The sequence below is a fragment of the Mchenga conophoros genome, linkage group LG17 (assembly GCF_057382185.1).
Source record: "Mchenga conophoros isolate Kocher_MC1m ecotype Shallow Benthic linkage group LG17, M_conophoros_male_GT1.1, whole genome shotgun sequence".
NCBI lineage: Eukaryota > Metazoa > Chordata > Actinopteri > Cichliformes > Cichlidae > Mchenga > Mchenga conophoros.
Window position 1 is genome coordinate 24,954,938 of NC_140542.1, and position 26,225 is coordinate 24,981,162.

Sequence of the window (26,225 nt, forward strand, 5' to 3'; positions counted from 1 at the left end):
AATTAAAGCAGACAGGATGCACCTGAGCACAATCTGGAGACTCAAGGCAAAGGGTGTGAGAGACTGTAGCAAGTGATTTCTTTAGAGATTTCTAAAACTTCTAAAGCATTTTATCATCACCTTCCTCTTTCACTCACAGATGATAAAAGAATGCTGGGAGGCGGGAGCTCAATCATGTAATTTTGAAGCATGGCTCTATATCGCCGATAGCATCATCCCACCATGTCATTAACGAGCAGCAAACCACATACTTGTGACACGCACTTCCTCTTAGTGACAGATACAATTTCTGGACTTGCGGAGGTCAGCCTCGTAGGAGGTGAGAAACCGGCGTGTTTCCTAAAAGGCTCAAACGGAACAACAAACAACTACACACAGATGCCCTAAGCATCCAGATATTTTTATCAACAGTCAAGCAGCCATTTTGATCCACATGCTGGCACAGCACCAAAGACCAAGAGTGTTTAGCTACGTATCGACTGAACATTTAAAAGACTAGTTTACTGGCTGTATCAGATTACGAGAGCCGCTGCCCCTTTAAGCCTCTGAACAGCAACAAATCCTTTTTTTTTAAAAAAATACCATCACAAGAGAAGTGTGAAGGATTTGAAACAAGCGTTGGAAAAGCATTATCGGGATTCAAATCTCATGCGTAATCAGGCAGAACCAGAGTTGATCCAACTTCTTTAGTTTCTGTCATTAAAGAAAGTCTTCGGTGCTCGTTAGGCATGGCATCAAGCTCGCAAACTATTAAATGAAGGGGAAATGATTGTTGATTAAAGCAGGTCAGTGCAGAGAACAGTTCAGCCTCTGTGGAAGAATTTTAAAATGATGTTAAATGAATAAACGCATGCTTTGGGGGAAGATGATCCAAAAAAACTCTTTGTGTACGCCTCTAGAGAAAGGATTACACAGAGAGAGAGACTGATGGGCAGAGGAAGAGGTAACACGGAGACGATAGGAAGATAGGAGGTGAACAGAGGGTAAACAGTGAGGCAGTCAGTGTGTAGCGACCCTAAAGCTTGAGATGGAGTCGTGAGTCACAGACTGTTTACCGTACACAAAGAGAGACAATGAGACAACACAGTGGGACAGCATTATTTACTGGCACACTTGGGAGACGGAGTCCATCAGAAGCTGCTGATTTCCAGTAAGGAGGACAGAAAAAAGAGGATATCTAAAGAGGGACATATTTTTCTGGGAGTACAGCAAACAGCTTTGATCACAGTGCACTGCTGAGAGGACACGATGGTGTGCAGGCAATTAAGCCAATCAGTAACTTAACAGCCAGCTTGACAGGATGCAATTCTTGGATTTTAAGCTTCCTCAAATGTGATCGGTGCCATTTCCAATTAATTTTTAACTGCTTGACTAGCCAGGAGTGATTTGCTAATCAAAGTGCAGTATCTTGATTTAGCTTTTTTTTTTTTTTAAATTAGAACACAATTTGTGTTAGCGAAATTGAAATCCAAGCGCACCAGTGTGGAACTGAGTCCAATTAAGAGATATTATGAGGTCTTTAGAGATAAATGCACCAACTGCAGTGCAGGTTTTACTTGTGAGATAGTTAATCAATGCTTAAACTTTCAGTAATAGGACAGTGAGGGAGGTCAGGGTTCATGAGCATGTTTCAGAATTTTCTCACTTGTTGTTTATCTGGTTCTTGGGCATTTACAGATGAACAGATGAAAGCATTGTTGTGAGACTGTTACGCAACACTGACTTGGCGCTCGGTGGTCACTCAACATCATGTCTGATTCTCCAGAGGGACGGCCAGACTTCAGGTTACAGCAGTATCTAGTGGCTGTGACGCCTCATTGCACTTGTTACTCCCAAATCTGAATAGCAAACAGTCGGTTGATCACAATGGCCTTAGCAGCTCCAGCTTACTCAGGCAGTAGTGTTTATGGTTCCATGAAACTAAGTTTTCTATTGATTGAAAGCGAGCACACATGGAAACAACAGGCACACTGCCTGTGCAGGAAAATATGCCCATTCTTGTCTGGTGCTCAAGCCCCACAGGGGCTCTTAGAAGGGCTGGTCAGGCAGAGGAGGAGGATGGGCTCTGGTGTTATTGATTGAAGCTTCTCATAATCTGTGAACAGGTCCAGAGTTTCTGCAGCGCTGAGCTCGGCAAGGATGTCAGTGATGCTCCGAGTCTGACATTGAATTTGCCCTTCCTGCTGCCACCGAGTGGGTTTGGCACCTTTTCAGAGAAACCATTACATTACTAAAACAGCTCATAATGGTTCAAAAAATAATCATTTGTGCAAGTATTCCAAAAGTAAAAATGGCCTGTATTTATATAGCGCTTTTTACTAGTCCCTAAGGACCCCAAAGCGCTTTACATATCCAGTCATCCACCCATTCACGCACACATTCACACAGTAGTAACGTATGTCTTAAAAATAGTCCACAGTATTGACCAGCGTGGCTGAAAACAGCACTACAAGTAAAAACACTTGATCTTTCTACAGATAGAAATGGAGCTAAATTGTTGTTGTTTTTTTACAAATTCCACATTAATTTTCAAGCTTTTCCTTTTCCAATTCAGTCTTTTTGCTACTCAGTGCTTGTATGTTATCCGATCTTCTCAAAGAAAGTCAGCATGCTGAGCTTGTTAAAAGACCATTGCGCTATTTTTTTCTTTCAGCCAAAATTCTTACGACTATCCTGCAAATGATGCCTTTTCTCTAATGGTGTTTTTGATTTTCTTGGGTTACAGCAGGCGTCTCTTTAATCTTTTGCATTCCTACTGGCATCAAGTATACAGTCCAGTCCATAACACCGTGTCCACACAGAGCGGGCAGCGTGTTTGCAGAGCCTCAGTTGCTCCAGCACTCCATCTGTGTCTACACAGGATGTGTTCAGACACAGTATTACACTGTAGGTCGCCCACACTGTAAAAGCGCATAGAGTTTAGCACACAGTCACTATTATGCACGAATCGCTCAAAAACAGTAGACATGCCAAACCCATAAGAACCCCATGACAGATGAGCTGGTATGCTTTGGGTCATAAGTTTTCCTTTTTTTCAGTCTTCTCTAAAGATGATGTCCAATATTGAATATATAGAAGAAAATGTAAACATAATTATAGGAAATATCCCCTAGGCCTGTTGTACGTACTTGATTTACGTTTTTCAGTCTGGATATTCTTGCCTTATTTTCAGCTTTATCACTTGAATGCTCACCTCTTTAACCATCATATCAACTGACAACACCATGTCAGTCTGAAAGCCATCTCACAATTCTCTCAAGTCTGAGCCACATGTCAGCTGAACCATCACTGAAAAAAAATCCTTAACTTTCTCTGATTCAACGCAATGAAGGTGAAACAAATGACAGTTTTGCTGTTTAATGCAAACGATTAATTAGCATGTTTTCAATAATATGATTTAAAACCTCAATACATCTATTATTTTATTTCTACTGATCTATTTTTTGTAATTAAGCAACATTTAGGCTGAAAATATTAAGCTGGGGCACATGTCCATGATCTATCCCACATCCGCCTTGAGAAAAATACCTCCACTGATTGGGCTTCTAACCGGAATACTTGTTGTTAATGGTGGCAGTCTTGCACAGTTTGTTTTGCAATGCACAATGCATGCATAATCCACATTTGGAAGTGGCTGCCTCTTCATTAACAACGTTTAAGAAATGAATGTGAGGAAATCCATCATTATCGCAACTCGCAATCACCAAACCCTACAGCGGGTGCAAACTCATAATCTCAGGCAATTTGCATATGCAATTAGCGTAAGCTTCAAGGAAAGGATGTGATTGACAGCACGGCAATGTTTTGCCTAGTTGATCTGATTGAACCCAATTTCAAGAGTAACCATGGTCCCCTGTTTTGCACCGTTGTGTCTCCCTGGCCATTTTAAGATACTACAGCAGATGAAAGGTTGCAGTGGAGTTTGAAAGCATTACAACTTGGACCTTTTTGTAACAACGGTGTCCAAGAGACAGAGTACATTCACTATTTTACCTTAAGTTGTGCTTCAGTTGTATGCCTGTTTTTAGGACAGCTTTGAAGGTTTAATGCACTGCTAAAAAACAAAATAAAATCCTTCTGCCAGCTTGATAGAATTTTAAGTGGAGGCGTAGACAGACAGAAAGAGGAAGCCTTCTGTTTTCCCTCTCCCTTTTTTACCACCCTCCTCAACATTATTAATCTAGCTCTAGGGTCAAAACCAGTGGCAAGAATATAACTGAAAGGTAAAGGTTTGCGCTGAATCTCTCACTATGCATATGGAACATGATGGGACAGCCATGTTTCATTATAAATTCAAGGCCAATCTGTTCCTAGGGAGGGAAAGCAGGATGTCAAGGTAATGAGTTAATTTAGGAGATAAGGAACAGCAAATGTAATCTCTGAAATATCACCAGCAGCAAAATAGCTCCTTGGGCCTCAAGTCCATCGTATCAAACAGAGGTTACTAATTATCATGATAGTCTTTGCTCAAGGTACTCTACGGAACTGTAAATAAGGATAATCAGCCTAACAGTATATGGTGAAGTTACCCTGAGGACTCACTGTGAAGATCCCATTTAACACTGATCTGAATAATGGAGTAGGTTTTCTTTCAAAGTAGCATCTCACAATGGCTTGTCACCATGCTCTCCGCTCCCCAGATGCTGTTTTCATTAAATGCAATCACTGAAGACTTCACTTTTATTTAGTTTCTAACAGCAACAGACCTGTAGCTGTTAGGACATCTATGCTCTAAACCTCTACATGAACAAACAGGTGAGGTTAACATATGCGACTAAGGAATTAGGGCAAACAACGACAAAAGCAGCTTTTAGGCTGATTCCTATCAATTGTTGTGTTGTAATACATTGGGTTATGAACAATACAGAAAGCTAAATGTTACCAATTAGTCTTTAACGTCCTAATCTAACAAACTGCAAGAGAAAGCATAAAGGTAGGTATTTGATCCCCAAGAAAAGCAAGACAGTTAAATGTTTCTTGTAGTTGGTCACCAGGTTTTGCACGTTTCTCCTGAGGCCCATTTTGGCCCATTCCTCTATGGAAATTCTTTAAATCCTTCAAGTTTCTTAGTTGCTGCTTGGCAACTTGATGCCAAGTCCTGTCCTGTACTGTACCGCCCCAAAGCACAATGTGTCCACCTCCATGCTTGACTGTGGGGATGGTGTTCTTTGGGTCATACTCAGCATTTCTCTTCCTCCAAACACCGCGGGTCAAATTGTCAAAGGTTGAGTTTGGTTTCATCTGACCACAGAACTTTCTCCTAAGCCTTCTTTGAATCCTTTAGATGTTCACTAGCAAACACAAGACACACATGTACATGTGCAGGGGGCCCTTGTGGGTGCTGCGAGCTCAATTTGCCCCCTTTCTTATTATCATTCGCGTCGCATTAGGCAAGATCTTAATTGGAGCTCAATACCAAGGGTGACTGGCTTGAAAATTAAAAACTGTCATCAGACACCCAGGATACAAGCGACGCTGTAAGCATAAAAACAGCCTTATGTCTCTCAATGATATGCAAATCTATTTATAACTTTTATGTATGTGTTTTTTTCTGGATTATTGGATTACTGGAACCCTAAAAATTTTAGACTGTTCATTTATTTGTAAGTAAGCAAACTTACAAACTGAATGAAAACACACTGAGCAACAACGTATAATATACTACAACAAAAGTGCACATGTTGAATGCTTTGCTGGTTAAATATTCATGAATTCTCAAGTAGGCAGCCCATTAAATTAGCAAAATAAACAACCAGCAATGGACTCTGCCAATCACTGATAGCTGATATATTAACCCAATCAGCCATCCCTATTTTTAAATGCCTCCATTTAAGCAGCAAAGTACGGGAGTCAAACAGCTTAAGAGAGAATACAATCTTTTCAGCTACTATCACAGACCCCAGACTACCCAGTACAACAACATTATATCAGATTTAACTAGATGCCTAGTTATTATCCCCAAGTGGGCCGGACTGGCCCCATGGTGCTGTGTTAATGAGTGTTTTTTCGTCTGACTGGGTGGACATGTTTGGAAGAAAGGCCTTCGTCTCGCCCCGAGACACTTGGCTCCGACAGTGAACTCTGCACAGAACGGACCTATAGGCCTCTACAGTGCCTCATCCTTCATGAGATCTCCAAACATGCTAGACTGCTCCATTTTTCAAGGATGAGGGGATTGGTAGCTGGTAGGGTAAACAAAGGGGGGGTTTGAAATTGAAACCATTTACTGTTATATCTCTCAATCTTTTGCACTAGTCTTTTGCTGGTGGTGTTATTATTCTGCCAACTGACTCTAGCTGTGCCTGTTTGTGGCAAACTCAAGCAAAACCATTCCTGTAGTTGAGGGTTAAATTGTATGCGATATGATTTTTGAAGAGTTGCTAAAAAGGGGGCCACTTCACCCTGGAGCAGGGGCAGCGGTGCAGACGAGAGCAGCTTATGACGATAAGACGGATCGCAGAACAATGTACGACTCTCGCACATGTCAGCTACAGTACGGTGCTAATCGAAGAGGAAGAGCACGGGGGAGGCGGCTGGCATGACAATCTACAGCAGGCAGGAGACTTGGTTGCCATGGTGACAAACAAGGATGTTTGCATCAGAGGCAAATCTCAGCAGTCAGCAGCGGAGGGCACACATACCATTCGACTAACAGTAATGGAGAATCATCGGGGCCAGGGATGAGAAAAGGTGGGGTGAAAGGGAGGACTGCCTTTTCCTTATCACTTGGTGTTCCCTCGCAATTTCTTTTCCACAGCAGGTCTGATCCACACACACATGCACATCCACACTGCAGGAGGGGGGTCCCTCTCTAACGGAGAACCAGGGAGTCACCGGTTCAACAGCTAATGACATCCACTGCATTGCTGTGTTAGAGAGACGAATGAAATCATCTTCACAGCTGGGTCACTTGACAAAATTAAGGCTGTAATGTTGATTATGTGCCTGTGCATTTATTCGGTTTAATCCATCCACGGTGAATTTAATGAGCATGCAATGACCTTGATTGGTAGCAAAACAATACAGCAATGTGACTCACTCCAGCGGGCTGCTCTGGAGTGCAAATATACACTCAGCTCACAGAGCGATGGAAGAGGTAATAAGTTGAATATGAGTGACAACTACGCATACTTCCCAACAGATGTTGAAATTATTGTGACACATTTTAAACCCACCAAGGTCATTTGTGTCACAGGCAAGGCGGTGCGGGGTGACACTGATTTTAATTGCTTGCTTGCTTTATCCCATCACGCCACTGTGTTTTACACACACTGTTGGGTGTCGTATTGCTTTATGACTAATGCATCCTCCAAGGGCGCCCAGAAGCAGCGAGTTAACTGTAGCAGAGGCAGGAGGCAACTTACTGGGATATAATTTGATCTGCTTCCCCTCGTCTATCTGACATATTCCGAGGACACCGACAGAGGCTGGAGAATTGCGAGCTTGTACAAGCTGTAAAAACACAATTAACCTTTTCTGCCTTATACAAGACTCAGTTTGTGTTGATGCCTGATTTGTAAATGTGTCATTTTGCTCAAATTGATGCATTTGCCTTTGTAATACTCAGTTCACGTTACTTAATTTCCCTCCCTGAAAAAAGCAGCTGTTTTACTGCTGTAAACTCATGAATGGAAGATGGACTGAAGAATGGACACTGGTAATTTGAATTCTAGGCTCGTCTCTCCGTTGATGGGTAACTCTTGATAGAGAGTGGCTAAATCATCCCAAGAGATAACTGGAACAGCTCAGCTGGTTTGGTTATTGCTGACATAAACCTTGAGGTGGGGTAGCACTTCCTTCTTTAGGGTTTGGTGTGAATGTGCATGTAAGCACAGGACAGATTGGTTTTTAAAAGAATGCCTTATTACATTTATGCAACATTCAACATGTGCTCCAGGGCCTCTTTTTATGCCGCGTGCCCTTCAGTAATAATTCAAATATGCTTTCACCGGGCACAGGGGATGTTTCGTCTACTATGTACAGGGGCTCAGGAGGACTGACATGGAGCACACAGGGCAAGGCTCGTGTCCCTCAGCAGTCCCACACACCCACATGGTATTAATCTCTAATAACTTCCCCACACAGCGCCTTCGGGCAGTGGCAGAAATGCTACGGGAAGATGATGCGTTTCACCAGCGCTAAGTATGAATCAGGATATTAAAAAGTTGTAGGAGGGCAAAAGCAATTTCCTCCTAAAGGGGATTTTAAAATTACAGCGCTGAGACTGGAGGTAAGTCCTACCACCAAATCATTCTCTTTTTCTTGCCCCTCCCCTCCATCACCATCGCCACACATGTGCACCAAAGATAACGTCTGTCAATGAATAGCTTTCTAACAGACAGTCATGACAAAGCCATGAAATACAGCCTTCATAAATGCACGGTTGTTAATTCAAGGGCACGACTGGCTGTGATGTACATGAGCAGTCCCGGCATTATGGGCAGTGACGTCACCATGCCCCATCGGATGAGTTACTGACATAAAGTCATGAATTTTGCTAATGATTGAGATAAAAGTCAGTAACACACAAGCTCAAGCTAATGATTTGGCTAACAGCATCTTTAGCAATAGAAGTGACTTTTTACGCTCCATGGTAGAATTTTAGATTCTAGTAGATTTCTACGTTTGGGTTTCTGTCTAAGCTCGCTTTGCATTTTTGGATGTTTGCTTATTTTCAGAAGGTAACGCCATTGTGTTGTGGTTAATACTTTCCCTTAAAATCTGAAAACGACACACAAATCTCCGGAAAGGTTACATCTGGTGTAAATGTGTTACACCTGCCAAATGTGGTGACCACTTGTGAATCAGAGAGCAACCCAAAGAAGCTTTACTCTTGCTTATTTTTCAGGTGCTCTGTTAGCCACGATGACTGCTTGCTTATTCCATATGTTTTAATTTGCTAATTTTCCAGAGCCTCCTGGTTGTGATTTAATTCTAATTCAGTTCAGTTCAGTTCAGTTCATTTTTATTTCAAACATTTCAAACATGTGCCTTCACAATCATTACAAAATATCATTCCATTATTTGTTTGAAAAGGAGTAGGCTGAAGTATTTACTTATTTGTCCCTACCCCCTCAAGTTTTACCTCTCATTCATTTAATTTTTTTTTGTCTTAAATTAAACAAACAACATATGAAACAAACATATGAAGTAAAACAAAACATAACATACATAAATCAAAAACAAGAAATTAGCAAGCCCCACCACAGTATAGTTTCTTTCATATGAAAAATACAGAATGTGTATATTTGCAGATACACAAGTTATGGAAAAACAACAAACCAAAACAAAACAAAAAAACAAAAAAACAACCAAAAAAGAACCGCAACACCATTACCAGCAACATTACCATCCTGGGTTAACCCCGTTTTCTTCATTCTTATACTTATTTAAAATTAGGTTTTTATATTTTACTTTAAACTGTTTTATGTTTTGACTGTCTTTTATTTCTTCTGTTAGACTGTTCCATAATTTAACTCCTGCAATTGAGATTGACATAGTTCTTAAAGTTGTTCTAGCACTTTGTATTTTTAAATTCCATTTCCCTCTTAAGTTATACCCACCTTCTCTTTCTATGAACAATTTACAGATTTCTTTGGGAAGCAATTTATTTCTGACTTTATACATTATTTGCGCTGTTTTAAGCTTCACCAAGTCTTGGAATTTAATAGCTTGCATTTTGACAAAGAGTGCATTTGTATGGTCCCTGTACCCTACATTATTTATTAATCTAATGGCCCTTTTCTGTATTATAGTTATTGTTTGTGTGTTACTTTTGTATGTGTTTCCCCAGACCTCTACACAGTAGCTCATATATGGCAGTAGTAAAGCACAGTATAAAATGTGCAGTGCTTTCTGATCCAACATATGCTTTGCTTTTCCCAGGACGGCAATGCCCCGTGCCAATTTCCCCCGAACATAAGTAATGTGTGGCTTCCAACAGAGCTTGTGGTCAATGATCACCCCAAGAAATTTTATTTCATTTACTCTTTCTAAATATACATTGTCAACACATATTTCTACTTCGATGTTTTTCTTTTGGTTTCCAAACAACATAAATTTGGTTTTATCGAGATTCAATGATAATTTATTTATATCAAACCACTTCTTTAATATCGTTAATTCCTGTGTGATCATTTCCAAAACCTGTGGCAATTCCCCACCTGCACACAGTATATTTGTGTCATCTGCAAATATTACAAACTTAAAATCTCCGATACTCTGCAGATATCATTTAAGTACATAATAAACATTTTTGGACCCAGTACTGAACCTTGAGGTACTCCACAAGCTATATCCATCAAATTAGATTTATATTCATTTATTTGTACATATTGTTGCCTATTCCCTACATAGCTTTTTAACCATTCCAAAACCACTCCCCTAAACCCGTACTTTTCCAGTTTTTTTAATAGAATTTCATGATTAACAGTATCAAACGCCTTCTTTAGATCTAAGAAAACTCCGAGCGCATACCTCTTATTATCCATACATTCCGTTATCTTTTCCATTAAATCTATCAGTGCCAAAGCTGTTGATCTGTTGTTTCTGAACCCATACTGACTATCTGTCATTAATTCATATTTTTCCACAAAACTGTCAAATCTTTTTATGAAGAGTTTTTCCAGTATCTTAGAGAACTGGGAGAGTATTGACACTGGTCTATAGTTTGTAAAATGATGTCTTTCACCGGTTTTGTAAATGGGAATAACTTTAGCAACTTTCATTTTTTGTGGAAAAACTCCTTTTTGAAACGACAAGTTGAATATATATTTTAATGGTTTTACGATACCATCAATAACTGTCTTTACCGTTACCATATCAATATCATTCCAGTCTGTACTGGTTTTGTTCTTAAGTCCTCTAACCATGTCATAAATCTCTTTCTCTTCCACTGCTCTTAAAAACATTGAGCTACTATTCCTTTCAATATTTTCACCAGTGTCCCTTTCTATTCCATCAACCTTTATTTCTTCTGCCAGTTTTGGCCCTATGTTTATGAAGAATTCATTAAAGCCATTTACTATCTCCATGTTATTAATACTTCTTGTCCCTTCTATAAAGTACCCAGGGTAATCATTATTCCTTGTTTCATTTTTGATTATTCCGTTTAATACATTCCATATATCTCTTGTGTTATCTTTATTGTGTTCTAACCTTTTAATGTAATACTCTCTTTTACAGGATCTCATTATATTAGTTAATTTATTTTTGTAAGTTTTATACTTCATTTCAGTTTCTATTGTTCTCTTTTTTATGAATTCTCGATATAAGGTATTCTTTTTTTTGCTGGCATTTTGTAGTCCTTTTGTCATCCATGGTCTTCCTGCATAGTTGTGTTTCCTATTGATTTCAATTACTGGGCAGTTTTTATCAAGTAATGTGTTAAATGTTCTTAAAAATCCTTCGTAAGCTTTATTAACTTCTGTTTGTTCATATACAATATTCCAATCTTGCTTTAAAAGTTCATTTCTAAGACAATTTAAGGTCTTCTCTGTTCTTATTCTTTTGTAAATAATCTTATGTCCATCGTTGTTCACTTTATAATGGCAATTATACGATGCAAAGACTGGTAAATGGTCACTTATATCATTGATTAACAGCCCACTTTTTATCTTTCCTTCTATTATATTTGTAAATATATTATCTAATAGAGTTGCACAATGAGATGTTATTCTGGTCGGTCTTGTTATCAGTGGAAATAAACCGATGCTGTACATGGAATCAATAAATTCTTCTGTACTCTTATTATGATTTGGATTCAATAAGTCAATATTAAAGTCCCCACAAATAAACATTCTTTTCTGATTTATATTTGTAAATAAGTCCTCCATATTATCCTTAAATATCTCAATCTTAGATCCTGGTGTTCTATATATACAACTGACAATTAGGTTTTTCCTTTTTTCTATAATTATTTCCACTGATAAACATTCCATCACTCCATCAATAACAGTTGTCATTCTTCCCATTCTTTTGTACTTTAGGTTTTTATCAATGTAAAGTGCCACCCCACCTCCTTTCTTGTTGATCCTGTCTACATGAAGGAATTCATATCCATTTATTTTAAAGTCTTCTTCTTTTCCAGGAGTTATCCAGGTCTCCGATATGGCTATCACATTGAATGGCTGTTCAAACTGTGTTATGTAGTCTTTGATGGATTGAAAGTTTGCATATAAGCTTCGACTATTAAAGTGAACCATTGTTATACCCTGTTCTACCTTGAATTCCTTTTTAAGTTGCTCATTTGTATAATAATTGCATTCATTTGTCTTATTGTTAAAGAAATTACAATCAGGATCTATGTTGCTGTCATACATCAATGTCTTATTTTCAATATCTATATGAGTTGTTAGTTGAAAATTGTCAGACATCTGCGTTGGTTGTGCACTTGGACGGTCACATCATATTTAGCACTGCTTTGCATTTATCGGTTATATTTTTCTAGTTCCGTCATCTCTTTGATGACTAGAACCTTAGCCTGCTCTGGTGTTCCATTTAACTTAATGAATATTTTACAGTCTGACGTCCAAGTTGACTGTATTTTCTTCTGTTTTCTTAATATTCTTGCTTGTCTTGCAATGTCTGCATTTTTCTTGATTAGGTGTTCATTTAAATAAACATTTGTACCTTTTAGCTTTCTTCCTTGCTTGAGCAGTTCTTTTTTCTGTTTTCTATTAACAAAACGAATGATAATGGCAGGTATTTGATTTTTTCTCGGAAGAGGATGGCATCCCTCAATATTTTTACTGTCCATTTCTATACCTTTGCTTTTAAAGAAGGCCATTACCTGCTCTTCCAAAGAGCGTAGCTCTTGCTCGGGTGGCTCCCCTCTCTCTGCTGCTGCTACCCGTGCGTATGTCTGATGCTTGGTTTCCAGTCCTGTCACTATCACATCATTTACTCTTGAATATTGTTCCAGATCTGACACCCGTCCTTCCAGCATAGCAATCTTCTTGTCCTTTTCCTCGCTCTGCCTTCTTAGTTCTTTAATATCATCCATTAAATTGAGTATCAGTTTTTGTTGTTTTGAAATTGTTGTTATTTCTTCAGACATAAAGTTTAGGGATTTCTTTATGTCCTCCAGTTCCTCCTCATTAACGTTGCTCCTCTTAGGCGGCATCTTAACGCTCCTGGGCCTGGTGGAGCAGGAGGATCCTGGGCCTAGTGGCTGCTGGAAGAGCCTGGGCCTGGTGGCTGCTGGAAGAGCCTGGGCCTGGTGGCTGCTGGAGGATCCTGGGCCTGGTGGAGCAGGAGGATCCTGGGCCTAGTGGCTGCTGGAAGAGCCTGGGCCTGGTGGCTGCTGGAAGAGCCTGGGCCTGGTGGCTGCTGCAGGATCCTAAGTATTTTGTGCTATAGGGTCTACCTTACAATATAAAGCGCCTATTATAGCTATTAATAGCTATAATATTAAAATCCCTTTAGTCGCCTCAGTGTATCCCCCTTTACCCAGTTCCCTGCCCTTGTTCTTATGTGTAAAAAGTGTTGTCTTCTTTGTAACATTTGTCAGATCTTCTATTGTTTCTCCCAATGTTCACCTTGCTAGTTTGTGAAACTTTGCTCCAGCTTTTTTGATATCTGGCTCAGAACTTGATTTTTTAGAGACTGGCATTTATCCTGATGTTTCTTAAGTGGATGGACATGCAAGTCAAACCATATACTGACTTACAGCTGAAAACCGGTCTTTCATGAACTTATGCAGCTGTAGTTTTAAAACATGAGCTCAGTGAAATATTGCAAAAAGAAATTTTAAGTGTCCTTGAATTTGTTATATTATCTTCAAGGGTAATGTAACGGCTTTTTGAGACTATATATGGAACTGCTTCTTGCGGTACCATCTTTAATGTCAATTAAATAGGCTTCCTATAGTGTATCTCAGTTTATAACCTTTGTTTTATAGCAAATACAACTGTGAATATATGTGTGAAAGTCTCTGTTATAAAAACAGAAATGTGAAACAATGCAAATCATAGTCAAAGACCCAGTGAGCCTCGTCACACTCTGGCGCAAACAAACCTGACAGAGATCCTGTAATTTTTTTAAATTAGTTTAATTTATTGTATTTACCCAAGGTTTTCCTTGGTGAAACAAAACTGAATGAAGTCATTGTGACAGTGCATTTCAGCTTCCCCCGAAGTCATTCACTTAGTGTATTTAATTAAGCGCATTCTGCAAACTGAGGCAGCAATATCCAAAACAGACCTTTTTTTCAAACTGGCTTCATTAGACACTATTCAGGCTGTGGTGTTCATCCTTTCTGATTTACTGCAATTCAGTTCCAATTGTCTTGACTGTGTTGCAGTTGATTATTATAAATTTAAATGCCAGATACAGCTGGATAGAAGATTGGAGGCATTGCTCTAGATTACGCACAAGTGAGAAGAGCTTTACTAGCTTTCTTTTGGAAGGAAAGTAGGTATTCATTTATGGTAGGTAATTTAGCAGCTTTACACCATGTGACATACACTATTAAATCAGCAACAAGTTATAAAAAAATCTACTTTATGACAGAGAGAAGAAGATCTCTTGTGATTCTTGTTTAAGTGTGTCATTGTACCACAAAACAAAGTTCCAGTATTTAGGAAGCACCTAGCTGTGAGGGTTCACATGGACAGCAGACACATAAATTAGAGCTGGTGGCTGATGGTCATGATGACGCAGGGCTTAAAATTGTGATGGCTAAAATTGGCACAACTCAAAAGAGCCAAAAGATTCTCATATAGTACAGCTTGAAACATCATGTAGTTAAGTCTGTGTGTGCTTTTTAAGCACAATGTTGATGCTACGGATTGTAACTGGATTGTGTTTTTAAGCATACATATGAGTCTGTTTAGCTCTGTCAATAAAATGTGTATGAGTATGTGTGTGTTTGTGAGACCGTGTGTGGATTGATCCTGTAATCTGAGTCTTATCTCGGTGGGTCCACAGAGATCAAGCAGTCCTGAGTCCTCTACACTCTGTCAAACACAGAGCTTCAAATGAGGACTTAAGACCAAGCTAATTAGCCTATTAGTGTCAGGTCTTTACAGCGATGCTGATACCAGTTAGGCAAGCAAGAGAAACTATGACAATGACCTTTCGTCTCTCATTACTTTCCACACAACACAATTCAGGGTTGTATTCGAAAAACATCTTGTAAAGTGACAAACTCAGGGAGCTGATGTTGATGAACTTACAGGATAACTCAAGCGTTTAACACTTAGATGTGACGTCCTGATTTGTCTCCATCAGGTTCACTCAAACTAAAACACTGCTTTACCGCTTTGATTTAAATCCGACTTGTTTTGGCTTGAACGCCTGCAGGGAAATATTGGTGCTGAAAAATGCAGCAAAAAAGAAAACCATTGAAAAGCATTGCTTTGTCATGAACTGCTAAATGTGCAATAAATTATCATTTTAACAGACTTTTACACCAGCAGGTACCTAAAATTATCAGCAGATTGTGGTGAAATAGCAGCAAACACCTATGTATAGTGTTGCAAGGTCACAATACTTCAAACTACACACCGTTTTGTAAAGTCACTTTGTCGCTGAAGAGACGAAAGCAGTCTAAGTCTGCCTCAGTCCATCTTGTGGGGGTGATGCTGCACTGCTCACACATTGTGGTTTTGTGGGCACTTGACCTCTAACCAGGTGGATTTAACTTCTACGCCATTTGGGATATCTGACAAACCAGGATCAAATAAATGAGCAAGCACTCCACAGTCACACAGGATAGTGGTTACAACAGATTGATGGCAGTCGCTGTAAAGTTGATCAACTGCACAGTCACACAGGTCTAGAGACTGGTCTGTGACCCCCTGGCAACCACAGGCCGCTAGAGAAAAATGTGTTTTCACTGATTGGTTGGCAAAAACATCCATGATAGCTTTGGTCACTAGCAGATTGTTGCATAGTTTGAAAAGAACATACCAATTCGTCTGCAAATTCCTATTGCTAGTGAAACTGAAAAGTAGGAAACAAAATGGACACAAAGACCTGTTGCCTTCAAAGTAAAAGTTGCACTTAAAAACATGTTGGTTGCAATGCTGTGGCACATCTTTGACTTTAACTTTGAGATAAGTCGGCACCTTCCATTCAAACTACAGACGACTGCGCCAATCTGCTATAGCAACCAAAACAAGGAAGAAGGAAGGTTTTGGTCTAGCATCCTCTCTGCAACCAAATTCAGAAACCTCCAGGAAACATTCCTCAACTATTCAGGAAATACATGTTTTTCCCTCACAATTAGTGGTTGCATCACGTCCAATATAGTGGAAAACACTCGAGTAACGTATGCATGATGGCACAAAGGAAGTCTCTTAGCAGGTGTGATGGATTCAGTTCTGCTCAGTGTTTATCATCTTATTGTTGTGGCCATCCACAACAGTCCCAGTTTCTCAATTTAACTGCTCACCGCTGCTCTATACCATAAAGTCCTATCTCTTGTCTACAGCACAAAAATCAAATAACAACCAACCTGCCTGACAATCTGTTGAAGAAACAGGCTTCCATAAATTTGAAGCAGGAAGTTACCATTAATATGCATGAACTGAAAACATGGTTAATTTGCAAAGCAACAGAGAAAAAAAATATTTTGAACAGTGATGCCACACTGTGATACTAACAGGTGGTGCTTTGCACTTTAGTTTCACGAAGAGAACAAATGCTGCAGAAAACTGTGTGTTTGTTGGGTTTTATACTGATGGCAGAAGTAGGGTGAACTTTGTTAAAATTCGTAGACTGATTTCTCTCAGGCTGAATATGCTAAGAACTGTTGAACGTCATTATCCATCATCTTAAATAAGAACCAATATACAACTGTTTTATCAGTTTTGTAGCAGGGGCACTGTAAAGGAGATGGGACTAGATTGCGATGAATAGTCAATCAATAATCAGCTCCAAAGAATGTAAAAAAAGTGCAATACATTACCAGACTTCTTTCCCCTAAGATATCTGGTATCAGTGATGGTGATGAATGTGATCAAAGGATGATTATAGGGATGTCCTTGGAGAGTGGGAACACTACTTATGAGGCATCCACCAGCATGACTCAGTCTCTGTGGTGACACTGTTACTGTTCTGTGCACATCCCAGTTCATAGGCACCCAAACCAAATGGCCACACAAGGTCAAATCCTAAGTGATATTTTCCATTTTGTGTTGTTCCAAACATAAACAAACAAATAGCTTCACCGTACTGTCCTCGTGGCTCTACTTCCTTTCCATACCACTTCTAATAACCTTATGAGTGAGAGCCACTGTCCACGTGCAAAGTAATGCTGGCAGATGCCCTTCCATCCTGACAGTTTCTGGCTTTTGAAAAGTTCACTCCAGATAACTCAGCCAAGACAAAAGGTTAGAGCTGCTTGGACATCAGGCTTGGGACTTTGGGTCTGTACTTCTCATTAATAGCCCCTTAACAAGCCTGATAAAACATGACAACGCCTCAGGCAACAGATAACTGGCCACTTGATTAGATTCTGAGTCAATATCCACCCCTGCCCTCTCTTTCTTGCTGTATACGTGATTGGAAGACAGACAAAGTATTTAAAGCCAAAAGGAGACGAATTCATGACTATACCCTGGTTGTGATTCATATGGCAGCGCTTCCAAAAAGTTTTGGCTCCAGATTCTTAAAGGCCAAGGTTTTGCAAAAAAAGCTACCCTGAGCTATCAGTCCACACAGCATCCATTAGTGCATGGCTTCAGCCTGTCTGATTCAGTTAGTAATTATGAAATGGAGCATCTGCAGAAGCTCCCTGAGAGTATGTAAACATAGGTTCTGCCTTGGGGAATTAGATCAGAGGTCATTTAGATTTAGGTGAGAAAAGCAAAGAGTGCTGTTTCCCTCGCGCTTTTCCCGTCACCTGGTAACAGTTTGACACACGGGAGCTACCTAGTGTATATGTCCAAACCAGTACAGCTAAACAGCAACAGCTGAGCAACCCCTCTTCTCTCTCCCTCTTCTTCCTCTCCCATGCCTCTGGCTGATTATGCCCCCTGAGATATTAGGTAATCTGGGAGCAGGCAAGAGGTGACAGGCCACTTCTTTTTTAATGACTTGTCAGCGAAGGCGCGCTAACAATCACCATGGATATGGTTGACATGTTTGCTGAGCGACAGCAGCCGTCCATTACATGTGCACTGTGCGGTAGCCAATCGGCACTCTATCAGTAAACCCGTGGGAGGTGATAAGCCTTCTTTACAGCAACGGGGGTTCCCACTAATAATGATACCAGATAAGGACAATATCGGCGAGGAACTGGAACGACATTTTCAAATTGTATCTGTTCACTAAATAGACTCTTAAGCTAAAAAGACTGCAACTTTAAACAGCTATTTATTGCCACAAGTTTATAGGATAAATTATCAGCAGGAAGTGTAGTCAGGACCAAATCGAAGTATTCGAAAAGTCAAGTTGAAGCGCTTGTCTTGTTCCATATTCAAATGGCATTACAGCTCATTTCTGAATCAATACCCTGCCTGTCTTTATTTCTGCTCAAAATAAATCTATCATGACTCAAAGATGGAGAATAGTGAAGTAAAAAAAATTAATGATAGGGCACCAGGGCTGCAGCCTGCCTATTTTATCTGATGGAGCGAGGTGAACAAACGGAGGGATTAGCTTCCATGGGATGAAAGCAGCTGCTCATCTTCCGTCTCCATTCCCCTCCCCTCCTTTCCTCTCCTCTCCATCTGCCCACACATCCACGCTGTGGTCTCCCCTCGCAACAAAAGACGTGTTCTATATGTTGCTATCACTAGCTGCACTCCACCCTGCACCTACAGCAGTTTCCGAGCAAGCACAAAAAGCCTTTCAGTGCACATGGCAACGAAAGACGCGCCAAAAACTGTGTTAATAAGAAGGCTTGGGAGTGAAGTGTACTTCCCCTGTGACACCCTTAAAACACCCACCCTTCCTGATTATGTCACCTAGAAACAGATACATCACACACATCCACCCCACTATGAGAAGACACTACAAAACAAACAAGAGACGCCCCGATTCTTTTCAACTTCTGAGGTAGCCCAAAGCAGAAACGTGCTCTCTTACCTGGCAACAACAACACACCTTCAGCTCCAAATCTGCTCGCCCTGTCGAGGAGGCGCTCATCTGTAGTAGGAGTAGGAGGTCTTGAAGAAAAAGTGTGTGTGCTGTGTGTGTGTTTGTGTGAGTGTGATGCTGGAAGAGAAGAAGAGGGAGAGAGGGAAAGTGAGAGGTGGAGCCTAGCTGAGAGGAGAGAAAGAGGGCTGGATGATGACTCCGTCTGCCGTCTACATAGCCAGTCTTGTGGGAGCAGTGTGGATGGCGCTAGAATGTCTTCTGTTCAAACACAACAGGCAGATGCACTTAATTCACGGCTTGGAGAAAAAGCCTGGGGCAGAGAGCGGAGGGTGGGAGGAGGTGTGAGAAGACAGGAGAGACTCTGGGCTGTTTAAGCCAGCATCATCACACGGTGGTTCCTAGGAATCCCTCCAGTAAGAAGGACACTGCATCACTGAGTCCTTGACTGTGATTGGTTGGGTGTTGGGAAGACGTCAAGTATGGTGGGCAATGCTGCGTAACCTTAGCTGACCCTTTCAACACATATTAACATGTCTTGTCTGTGTTTTTCACCATTCGGGGCATATGTCACCTCCAAGGTCACTTAAAAAAAGAAAGAAAAGAAAAGAAAAAGACTCCCCTAGGATCTTGGGAATGTTGGGAGACTATGTGTATGCGTGTGTTTGTCAGTACACAGTAAGTCATGACCTGCCCTTGCACATGAGCAAACGCACACACAAATACACACATCCAACAAGAACTTGAAAGGAGGATGATTTCCCCAGAGGAAGGCTGAGCCTTTCAGGAGAAGAGCCACACAAACACCTGCAAGGACAATCTTTCATTAGAGTGATTGAACATGTTGTCAATCCAACCTCAAAAGCAATGAAGAGGTAAGATTAGACCGATCTTTTAACCTGACAACAAGTTACATCATGATGTATTTTTTTCTCATTGTTACAGGTAATCAGTCACGCATAAAAAAAAAATTCACCAGCCAGCAACCAATTTCTTACTAGTCACAAAGAGGCTGCTGACCTACTTTTACTGTGACTGAACCATAATGGAACATCAGTTTCAAAATCACAATTTATTATGTGGATTATTAACAAACACATAATTACAAATTTTATGTGTACCAGTATAGTCAAAATATCATGTAAGTATGTATCTACATAATACATTTTATAAAATTCATTAAATGTGTGCAATTTTTAATAGATGGACTATTGACAAACAGAAATTTAACAGTCAATCGAAAAATAACTATTTACCTATGTTTAATTAAGTATTAATTTACCATTTTTCAATAACTGTTGTTTTTTTTAAGTGTTACCAAATTTAAATTAGAAATCTTGCAACTATTAATATTAAAATAAACAGTCATTCAACACTAAGCGCTTCATAAAAGCTTCAAATTCAAAAGGGAAAATGCATGTGTCGTGACATACTAGCAAAATAAATCATGACTATGGAAAGGGGCTGATAACAACATTTTTGGCTGCCTCAGGCAGAAAATGAGGTTTTCCATCAGATGCAAGCCTTGAATAAAAGCAGTGTCCACCTGCACTCAAAGGTTAGACAGAAACTGATGCTGCAGAATGAATAGAGCTCTCTGTCTTATGGTTTCCAGTAAAAATATAAAACCAGTCCAAAGGTGGTGCTTAGGTAGAGCTATAAGTGCTCTTATGTTCAGGTTCAATTTCCTGGAAATTGTTTTTATATGTGTGAGTGTTTAAGTTGTTCAGGTGGCTGCATGATTCTTCAAGTACTAAACGCAAGTTCATCTGAAGTCCTCGTACCGAAGGCGCAACGATGACTGAAACAGATTGTCAGCTCCTCACAGGGCTTTACATAGCAGGTGACCTGACCCAGATTATTCCACACCCTCGCCGGATATCAGCTTAGATAGACTACAAAGGATAAGTCAATACAGATAAAGGATGCATGGATGGATGGAAGAGAAAATGATTTTCTAAAAATAGAATTTAAAATGAGCAAGATGTCAGTCCAGCAGTGGAAAAAAACAAATTACAAAGCATGAGTTCACTTAGTTTAACTACTTAATCTGTGTATTTGAAACTGCTATGACAGTCCTGTCATATATGATCATGATCATATTAACACATAGCAAATTAACGCTAAATCTACGATTGATTTTCATCTGATGTAACTGTTCTCAAAGACATAAAATTATGCAAAAGACAAATGCAAAGCACGACCACTTTGTTAGATGACTACTTCAAGCTCATAAGAAGGTGACAGCGGCAGTGGTTATTTTATGTTTTTCTTTGACATGCTTGACAATCAAATGAATAATTTTGGATATATATCAGTCAAACAGCATTAATTCTGTGTCTGAATGTAACATGATCACAAAGTTGTTCTGTGCTCCAAAGTTATGGCCAAAAGGTTGTTTGTTTCTTTAGCAGGGCACTATGATCTCACAGTGCTCACAGACTGATAATTCAATGTTATCACTCAAACATTTTATCTTGCTAAATGTTTTAGTGAAAGTTTGTCAGACTTGGTAGAGTCTTTTTTATTCCAATTTTTTTATTTTATTTGTATCTTTATCTTTATCTATTATTACTAATACTACTAAAATTGTCTGGTGAATGATTTCTCCAGGGGAACAAATTCATGTTATGAGCAATTAAGAGCTTTTTAGTGATAGGAATATGTGGTTCTTTAGTCTTACACCCCCATCCCCACCCCAACCGGTAAAGTCTCCTGTCCTTGTATTTTCCTAGACAAGGCTCTGGCCGTGAGATGTGCTGTGATTACTGGTTTTAATGGCAGTTTGTCTTGAAATGAAGGAGCTTGTTGGTTCTGGGGGGGCTCTACTGGCACACTTACATTGTCAAGAGCAGGAACACCAGCTGCATCCTCCCTGGTCCTGTTCAGAAATAGCCTGGCCCCAGTTGTAGCCCTGGCCTTGTACCAGCCAACAGCCCCCACCAGACAGGCGGCAGGCCCCGCTCCAGCAGTGTGGCTCAGAGTCTTCCTATTCTAGAGGACAGAGGTGTCTCTGAGGCCCGGAAACAAGAGGGCAGCAAACATTTCCGACTCTTTGCTCTACAAGCAGTGTCCTCTGTCACAAAGCGTTTCATCTAATGGGCTCAGAGCAAAATCAAAGTGACAATATTAATCATGTGATGCGGAAAATAATTAGAGGGGCTATAAAGGACTGAGTTAGTCCTTTCCCCCATGTCCCAACATACAGCAGATAAGTCATTAACGCTTGGCTCAGTGAGTGTTGAAGGGGGTACAGGATGCATTTTGTAATGTGGTCATTAGGAGCTAATTACTTTACAGAAATCTGACATTTATCAACAATTACAACACAGGTGTCTCGAAACACATCCTTAGCCTTACTTTATCTTCTCTCTAACTTGTAGAAACTGTTAACACACTTCAAAAGGGGTTATTTAATTAACATTTTTAAGTGTCAGTGCTCCTCAGTAAAATACTAAAAAAAATGTCTGGAGATACCCATGCTTATTATTAAGTGCCAAAAAACACTGAAGCAGAAAAAGTCCTGTTGTCAGTTTCTCCCAGTCCATCTTATTCCCTTATTAAAAAAATGTGACAACGCTAGTGATTGTTTTCATTCTCCCGACACGGCCGGTTGTTGATATGCAGTAGTCTTCAGAGGCATTAGTCATCCACACCTGGCTGTGTTGATCAAAACCCTGCTATGGTCAAATCAGCTCTCTATCAGTGTGTGATTCATATAGGAGAGGCTTGCCCTGCCCCGTCTGTCTGCATGCTAGCATGGCGCCCCAGGAAGCCTGGTGTTTCTCTTGTTTACAGATCGACAGCATCTCTGGGAGAAGCCGGACGACAGCCTGTGACAGACTGATGGATGAGGAGACACTCATGCGCCACTGTGTCATCCCTGCACTCTCCACCCACTCTCCACTCACACTCGCCTACCAGAGGCGAGGATAGAGGAGTGCATTTGTTAATGCATGCAGATCGAGATTAAAGTTGCACCTTTTCCACCAAACCATGCAGAGAGGGGCATGATGGGTAAATAGTGGGCGGCTGTCAGGTTGCCTGATTGTTAACAGCCACATGACAGGGATAGATCCACTGCAAATGACAATGCTTGGGAATAGAGAGGCCAGATGAAATGGGTGACAAGCAGAGGTGACAGGACACAAGGGCACCCAATGAATCTGCATAGAAATGAGAAAGCTCCTCCAGAAATTACATCTCAAAATCTCCTTCCAAAAAAAAAAAAAAAGAAAGAAAAAAAGAAAGGTTGAGTTGCTATTCAGAGACAATAAAGCTGATTTTCAAGTGTGGCATTGCAGGTACTAGGGCTGTTCGATATAACGATATATATCGGATGACGATATAAAAACATCTATTGTTTCTTTTTACGCTATCGTTTGTTTCGTGGTGTCGCAAAATAAACTGTTTACGGCAATATTTTTTTCATCGTTTTGATGGTCACTGTAGTGGCTATATTCATTTCTTAAAGTTCTCTCTTTCCCTTATATTTAATATAACCACACTAAGGACGGACAAGCGCCTGTTTTTATGCGTTGTGGTTAGCAACAACGACGGTAACACCATTGCGTGTCCGCTTGTTTATGTTCCACATAAACCTTTCACAATAAAGTTCAAGATCCTGTTGAGACTTTTCAAAATAAACTGAATCACGTGAAAAAGTATGCAGAGTATTTATGGATGAGAAGCAAAAAAGAGCCGTCAGATGCTAAAAAATAAACCTTAGACTCAAACGTTAGAACAGGCTTTTCCCTGCAGCACGCTGTGTAATAAATTCTTATGTCTAAAAATGTATCATTTCATGCATCGGTTAAAACACTCGACTCCAGGTACACGGCGCCCAGAAAATGTTAAATTTTTGTGATTTCTATCGTTATCGGGATGATAGATGTTTTATATCGGGATATGAAATTTTGGTCATATCGCACAGCCCTAGCAGATACTGTACATATTTTAACCGATTCCTTTAGATCTAGCCCTCATGATGTGGGAAATTCCTGCACGCAATTACAGCAATCTAATCACATTCATCCCAAGTTTCAGCAGCCCAGAATGATGGGCCATAAGCATTTCCAACATCATCCGACCTAAAGAAAACCCTTGCTATGTTCTCTCTTAGTCTTTTCTGCAAGGCTTCATAAAGTCTTGCTAGCATGCACAGAGAAGTTCAAACAAAGCCCCCAACAATCAGACAAACGACTATGAGCAAGCAACAGTGGCAATAGTGGGAAGGAAAGAACTCCTTTGTAACAGGAAGAAGCCTCGTGCGGAACTAGGATCAGGGATGGACAGCCATGGGAGCAATTACTAACAATTACTAACGATTAAATGCAAAAGTGGTGTATAAACACACTAACAGTTAAAAAAAAAAAAAAAAAGAGGTGAGTGAAGAAGAAAAGTGCATCACGGGAGGATCCCCAGCAGCCTGAGTCTATTGCAGCTTAACTTAGGGATGTTTCAGGGTCAGCTGATCCAATCTGGGAGCTGGTCCCATAGGAGAGGAACCTGATAGCCAAAAGCTCCCTAGACTGGCAAAGCAATAGTCCAAAACACAGGCTCAGAATATACAGCATTGTTGGGCTCAAACTTACAGTGCAGTTTGTAAAATACAGAATCCTGATGTCGATGTGAAAACAGTCAGGAAAAGAGCAAAGTGGAAAGGAAAAGAAGTGAAAGCAATGGCACTAAAAGAAGAAGAGCAGAAATTACAGCAATTTTGCATTTGTGGGAGAATGACAGTTCATTTCAGTTAGTAGCAGTACATCGTAGGCTGTGAAATCTGAAATCCAAGCCCTGACGAATAATGGTCATCGACTCACCAATTGCTGAAGCATAATAAGCCACTAAATACCAAGATGATTGCAGGATAATCTTTGCCTAAAAAATAAAGAGACCACTGAGAACACTTGAATAAACAAACTAATTAAGATGTTTCTTAACAGTGTTATGTTCAATATTTAATTAGAATTTTACTTGCTATTGAATAATTTGGACTTAACTGGACTTAATATACTTTCGGAGAAGACAGGCAGCGTAATAAGCCTGTTGAAATTCAAATAAATTAAACTCTCAGACACGACTGCCAATTTCTCAGATCTGTAAAGCAAATAAACAGCTTTAAGTGATGTTTTGTATGCTGTTGGTTGAACTAATCCTGTTTATATTTTTATCTACCCTTCCATCACTTAAAACCTCAAACCTTATATTGAGAGAAACTGTGGCAATTAGAGGACCATTTACTCATGTTCAATACGGGAAAACACCATTATTTTCAAAGTAAGGCTTTCAATCACGCCTTCAATGATTCTCAATCACTGCCACAGTTTTCTCCATGGTGTGGAACCAGCTATACTGACGTTTACTTTCAGAATTTTGCATTTTGGAGACACACATGAAAGGATGCTGGAGGTTTGATTTGTTATTTGAGGAAACATAAAACCAACAGGTGCTGTTAAAGTCATGTAGAAGTTGTCGCCGGGGCATGATTCACATCAAGTATTTCTTAGCTGAGTAGACTTTATTAATAATTAAAGACACTTGCATTCACTAGATGTAATGAGCATGATGTGGATTTGACTGTGAAACCAAAGAATATTACAGAATACATTGAGTTTATCCACATTTTTAATCTGACCGAAACAAAAGTTTACAAAACTGACATCAAGTTTTATTCAGTGACACTACAAAGTAGCTGCTGAGACTATAATCTCATCAGGGAAGTCTTTGGTGAGTGTTGTGGATCAAGGGTCTTTTTGTCCTGCTGATAGCTAAGACTACTGAGAAAAAAATCTCAAGCTATCAAGAGGAAAATGGGAAATAGATGCTGTGATTTATTTAAACATCTGCAAAAATACATGGAAATACAGAATATAAAGCAAAATAGAGTTTGTAAAATTCTACTGAGTTTGAAAGTCAATATTTAATATGGCTTCTTGAAGGACATTCTTCCTCTTCTTTGGATGTTGGCTGCCTTTGTTTGATTCTCTGTTAAGATGATCTCACACTGCGTGAGTAATGTTGAGATCTAAGCTCTGGTAAATCCAATCTCAGAGTGATTGTTTTCCATTGTGTTTTCTTCTATCCAGGCATGCTTTTACTGCACTGTGCAGTGTGTTTGGGATCACTGTCACTGAAACTGCAAGGTGGCTCAAAATGTGATGGTAATTTTCTGCATTTTG

General features: G+C 39.9%; 1 protein-coding gene across 2 annotated transcripts in view; it reads right to left on the minus strand.

Moving 5' to 3' along the window:
- Window positions 1-19,238, minus strand: part of syt1a (synaptotagmin Ia) — a 224,202-nt gene extending 204,964 nt beyond the window's left edge. Inside the window, exon 1 of one of the 2 annotated variants that reach the window (XM_085252899.1) lies at window positions 19,036-19,238. The gene's annotated coding sequence lies outside the window, so the exon portion shown is untranslated. The remainder of the gene's footprint in view (window positions 1-19,035) is intronic. The other variant, XM_085252901.1, reaches the window with a different exon arrangement.
- Window positions 19,239-26,225: the final 6,987 nt, after the last annotated feature.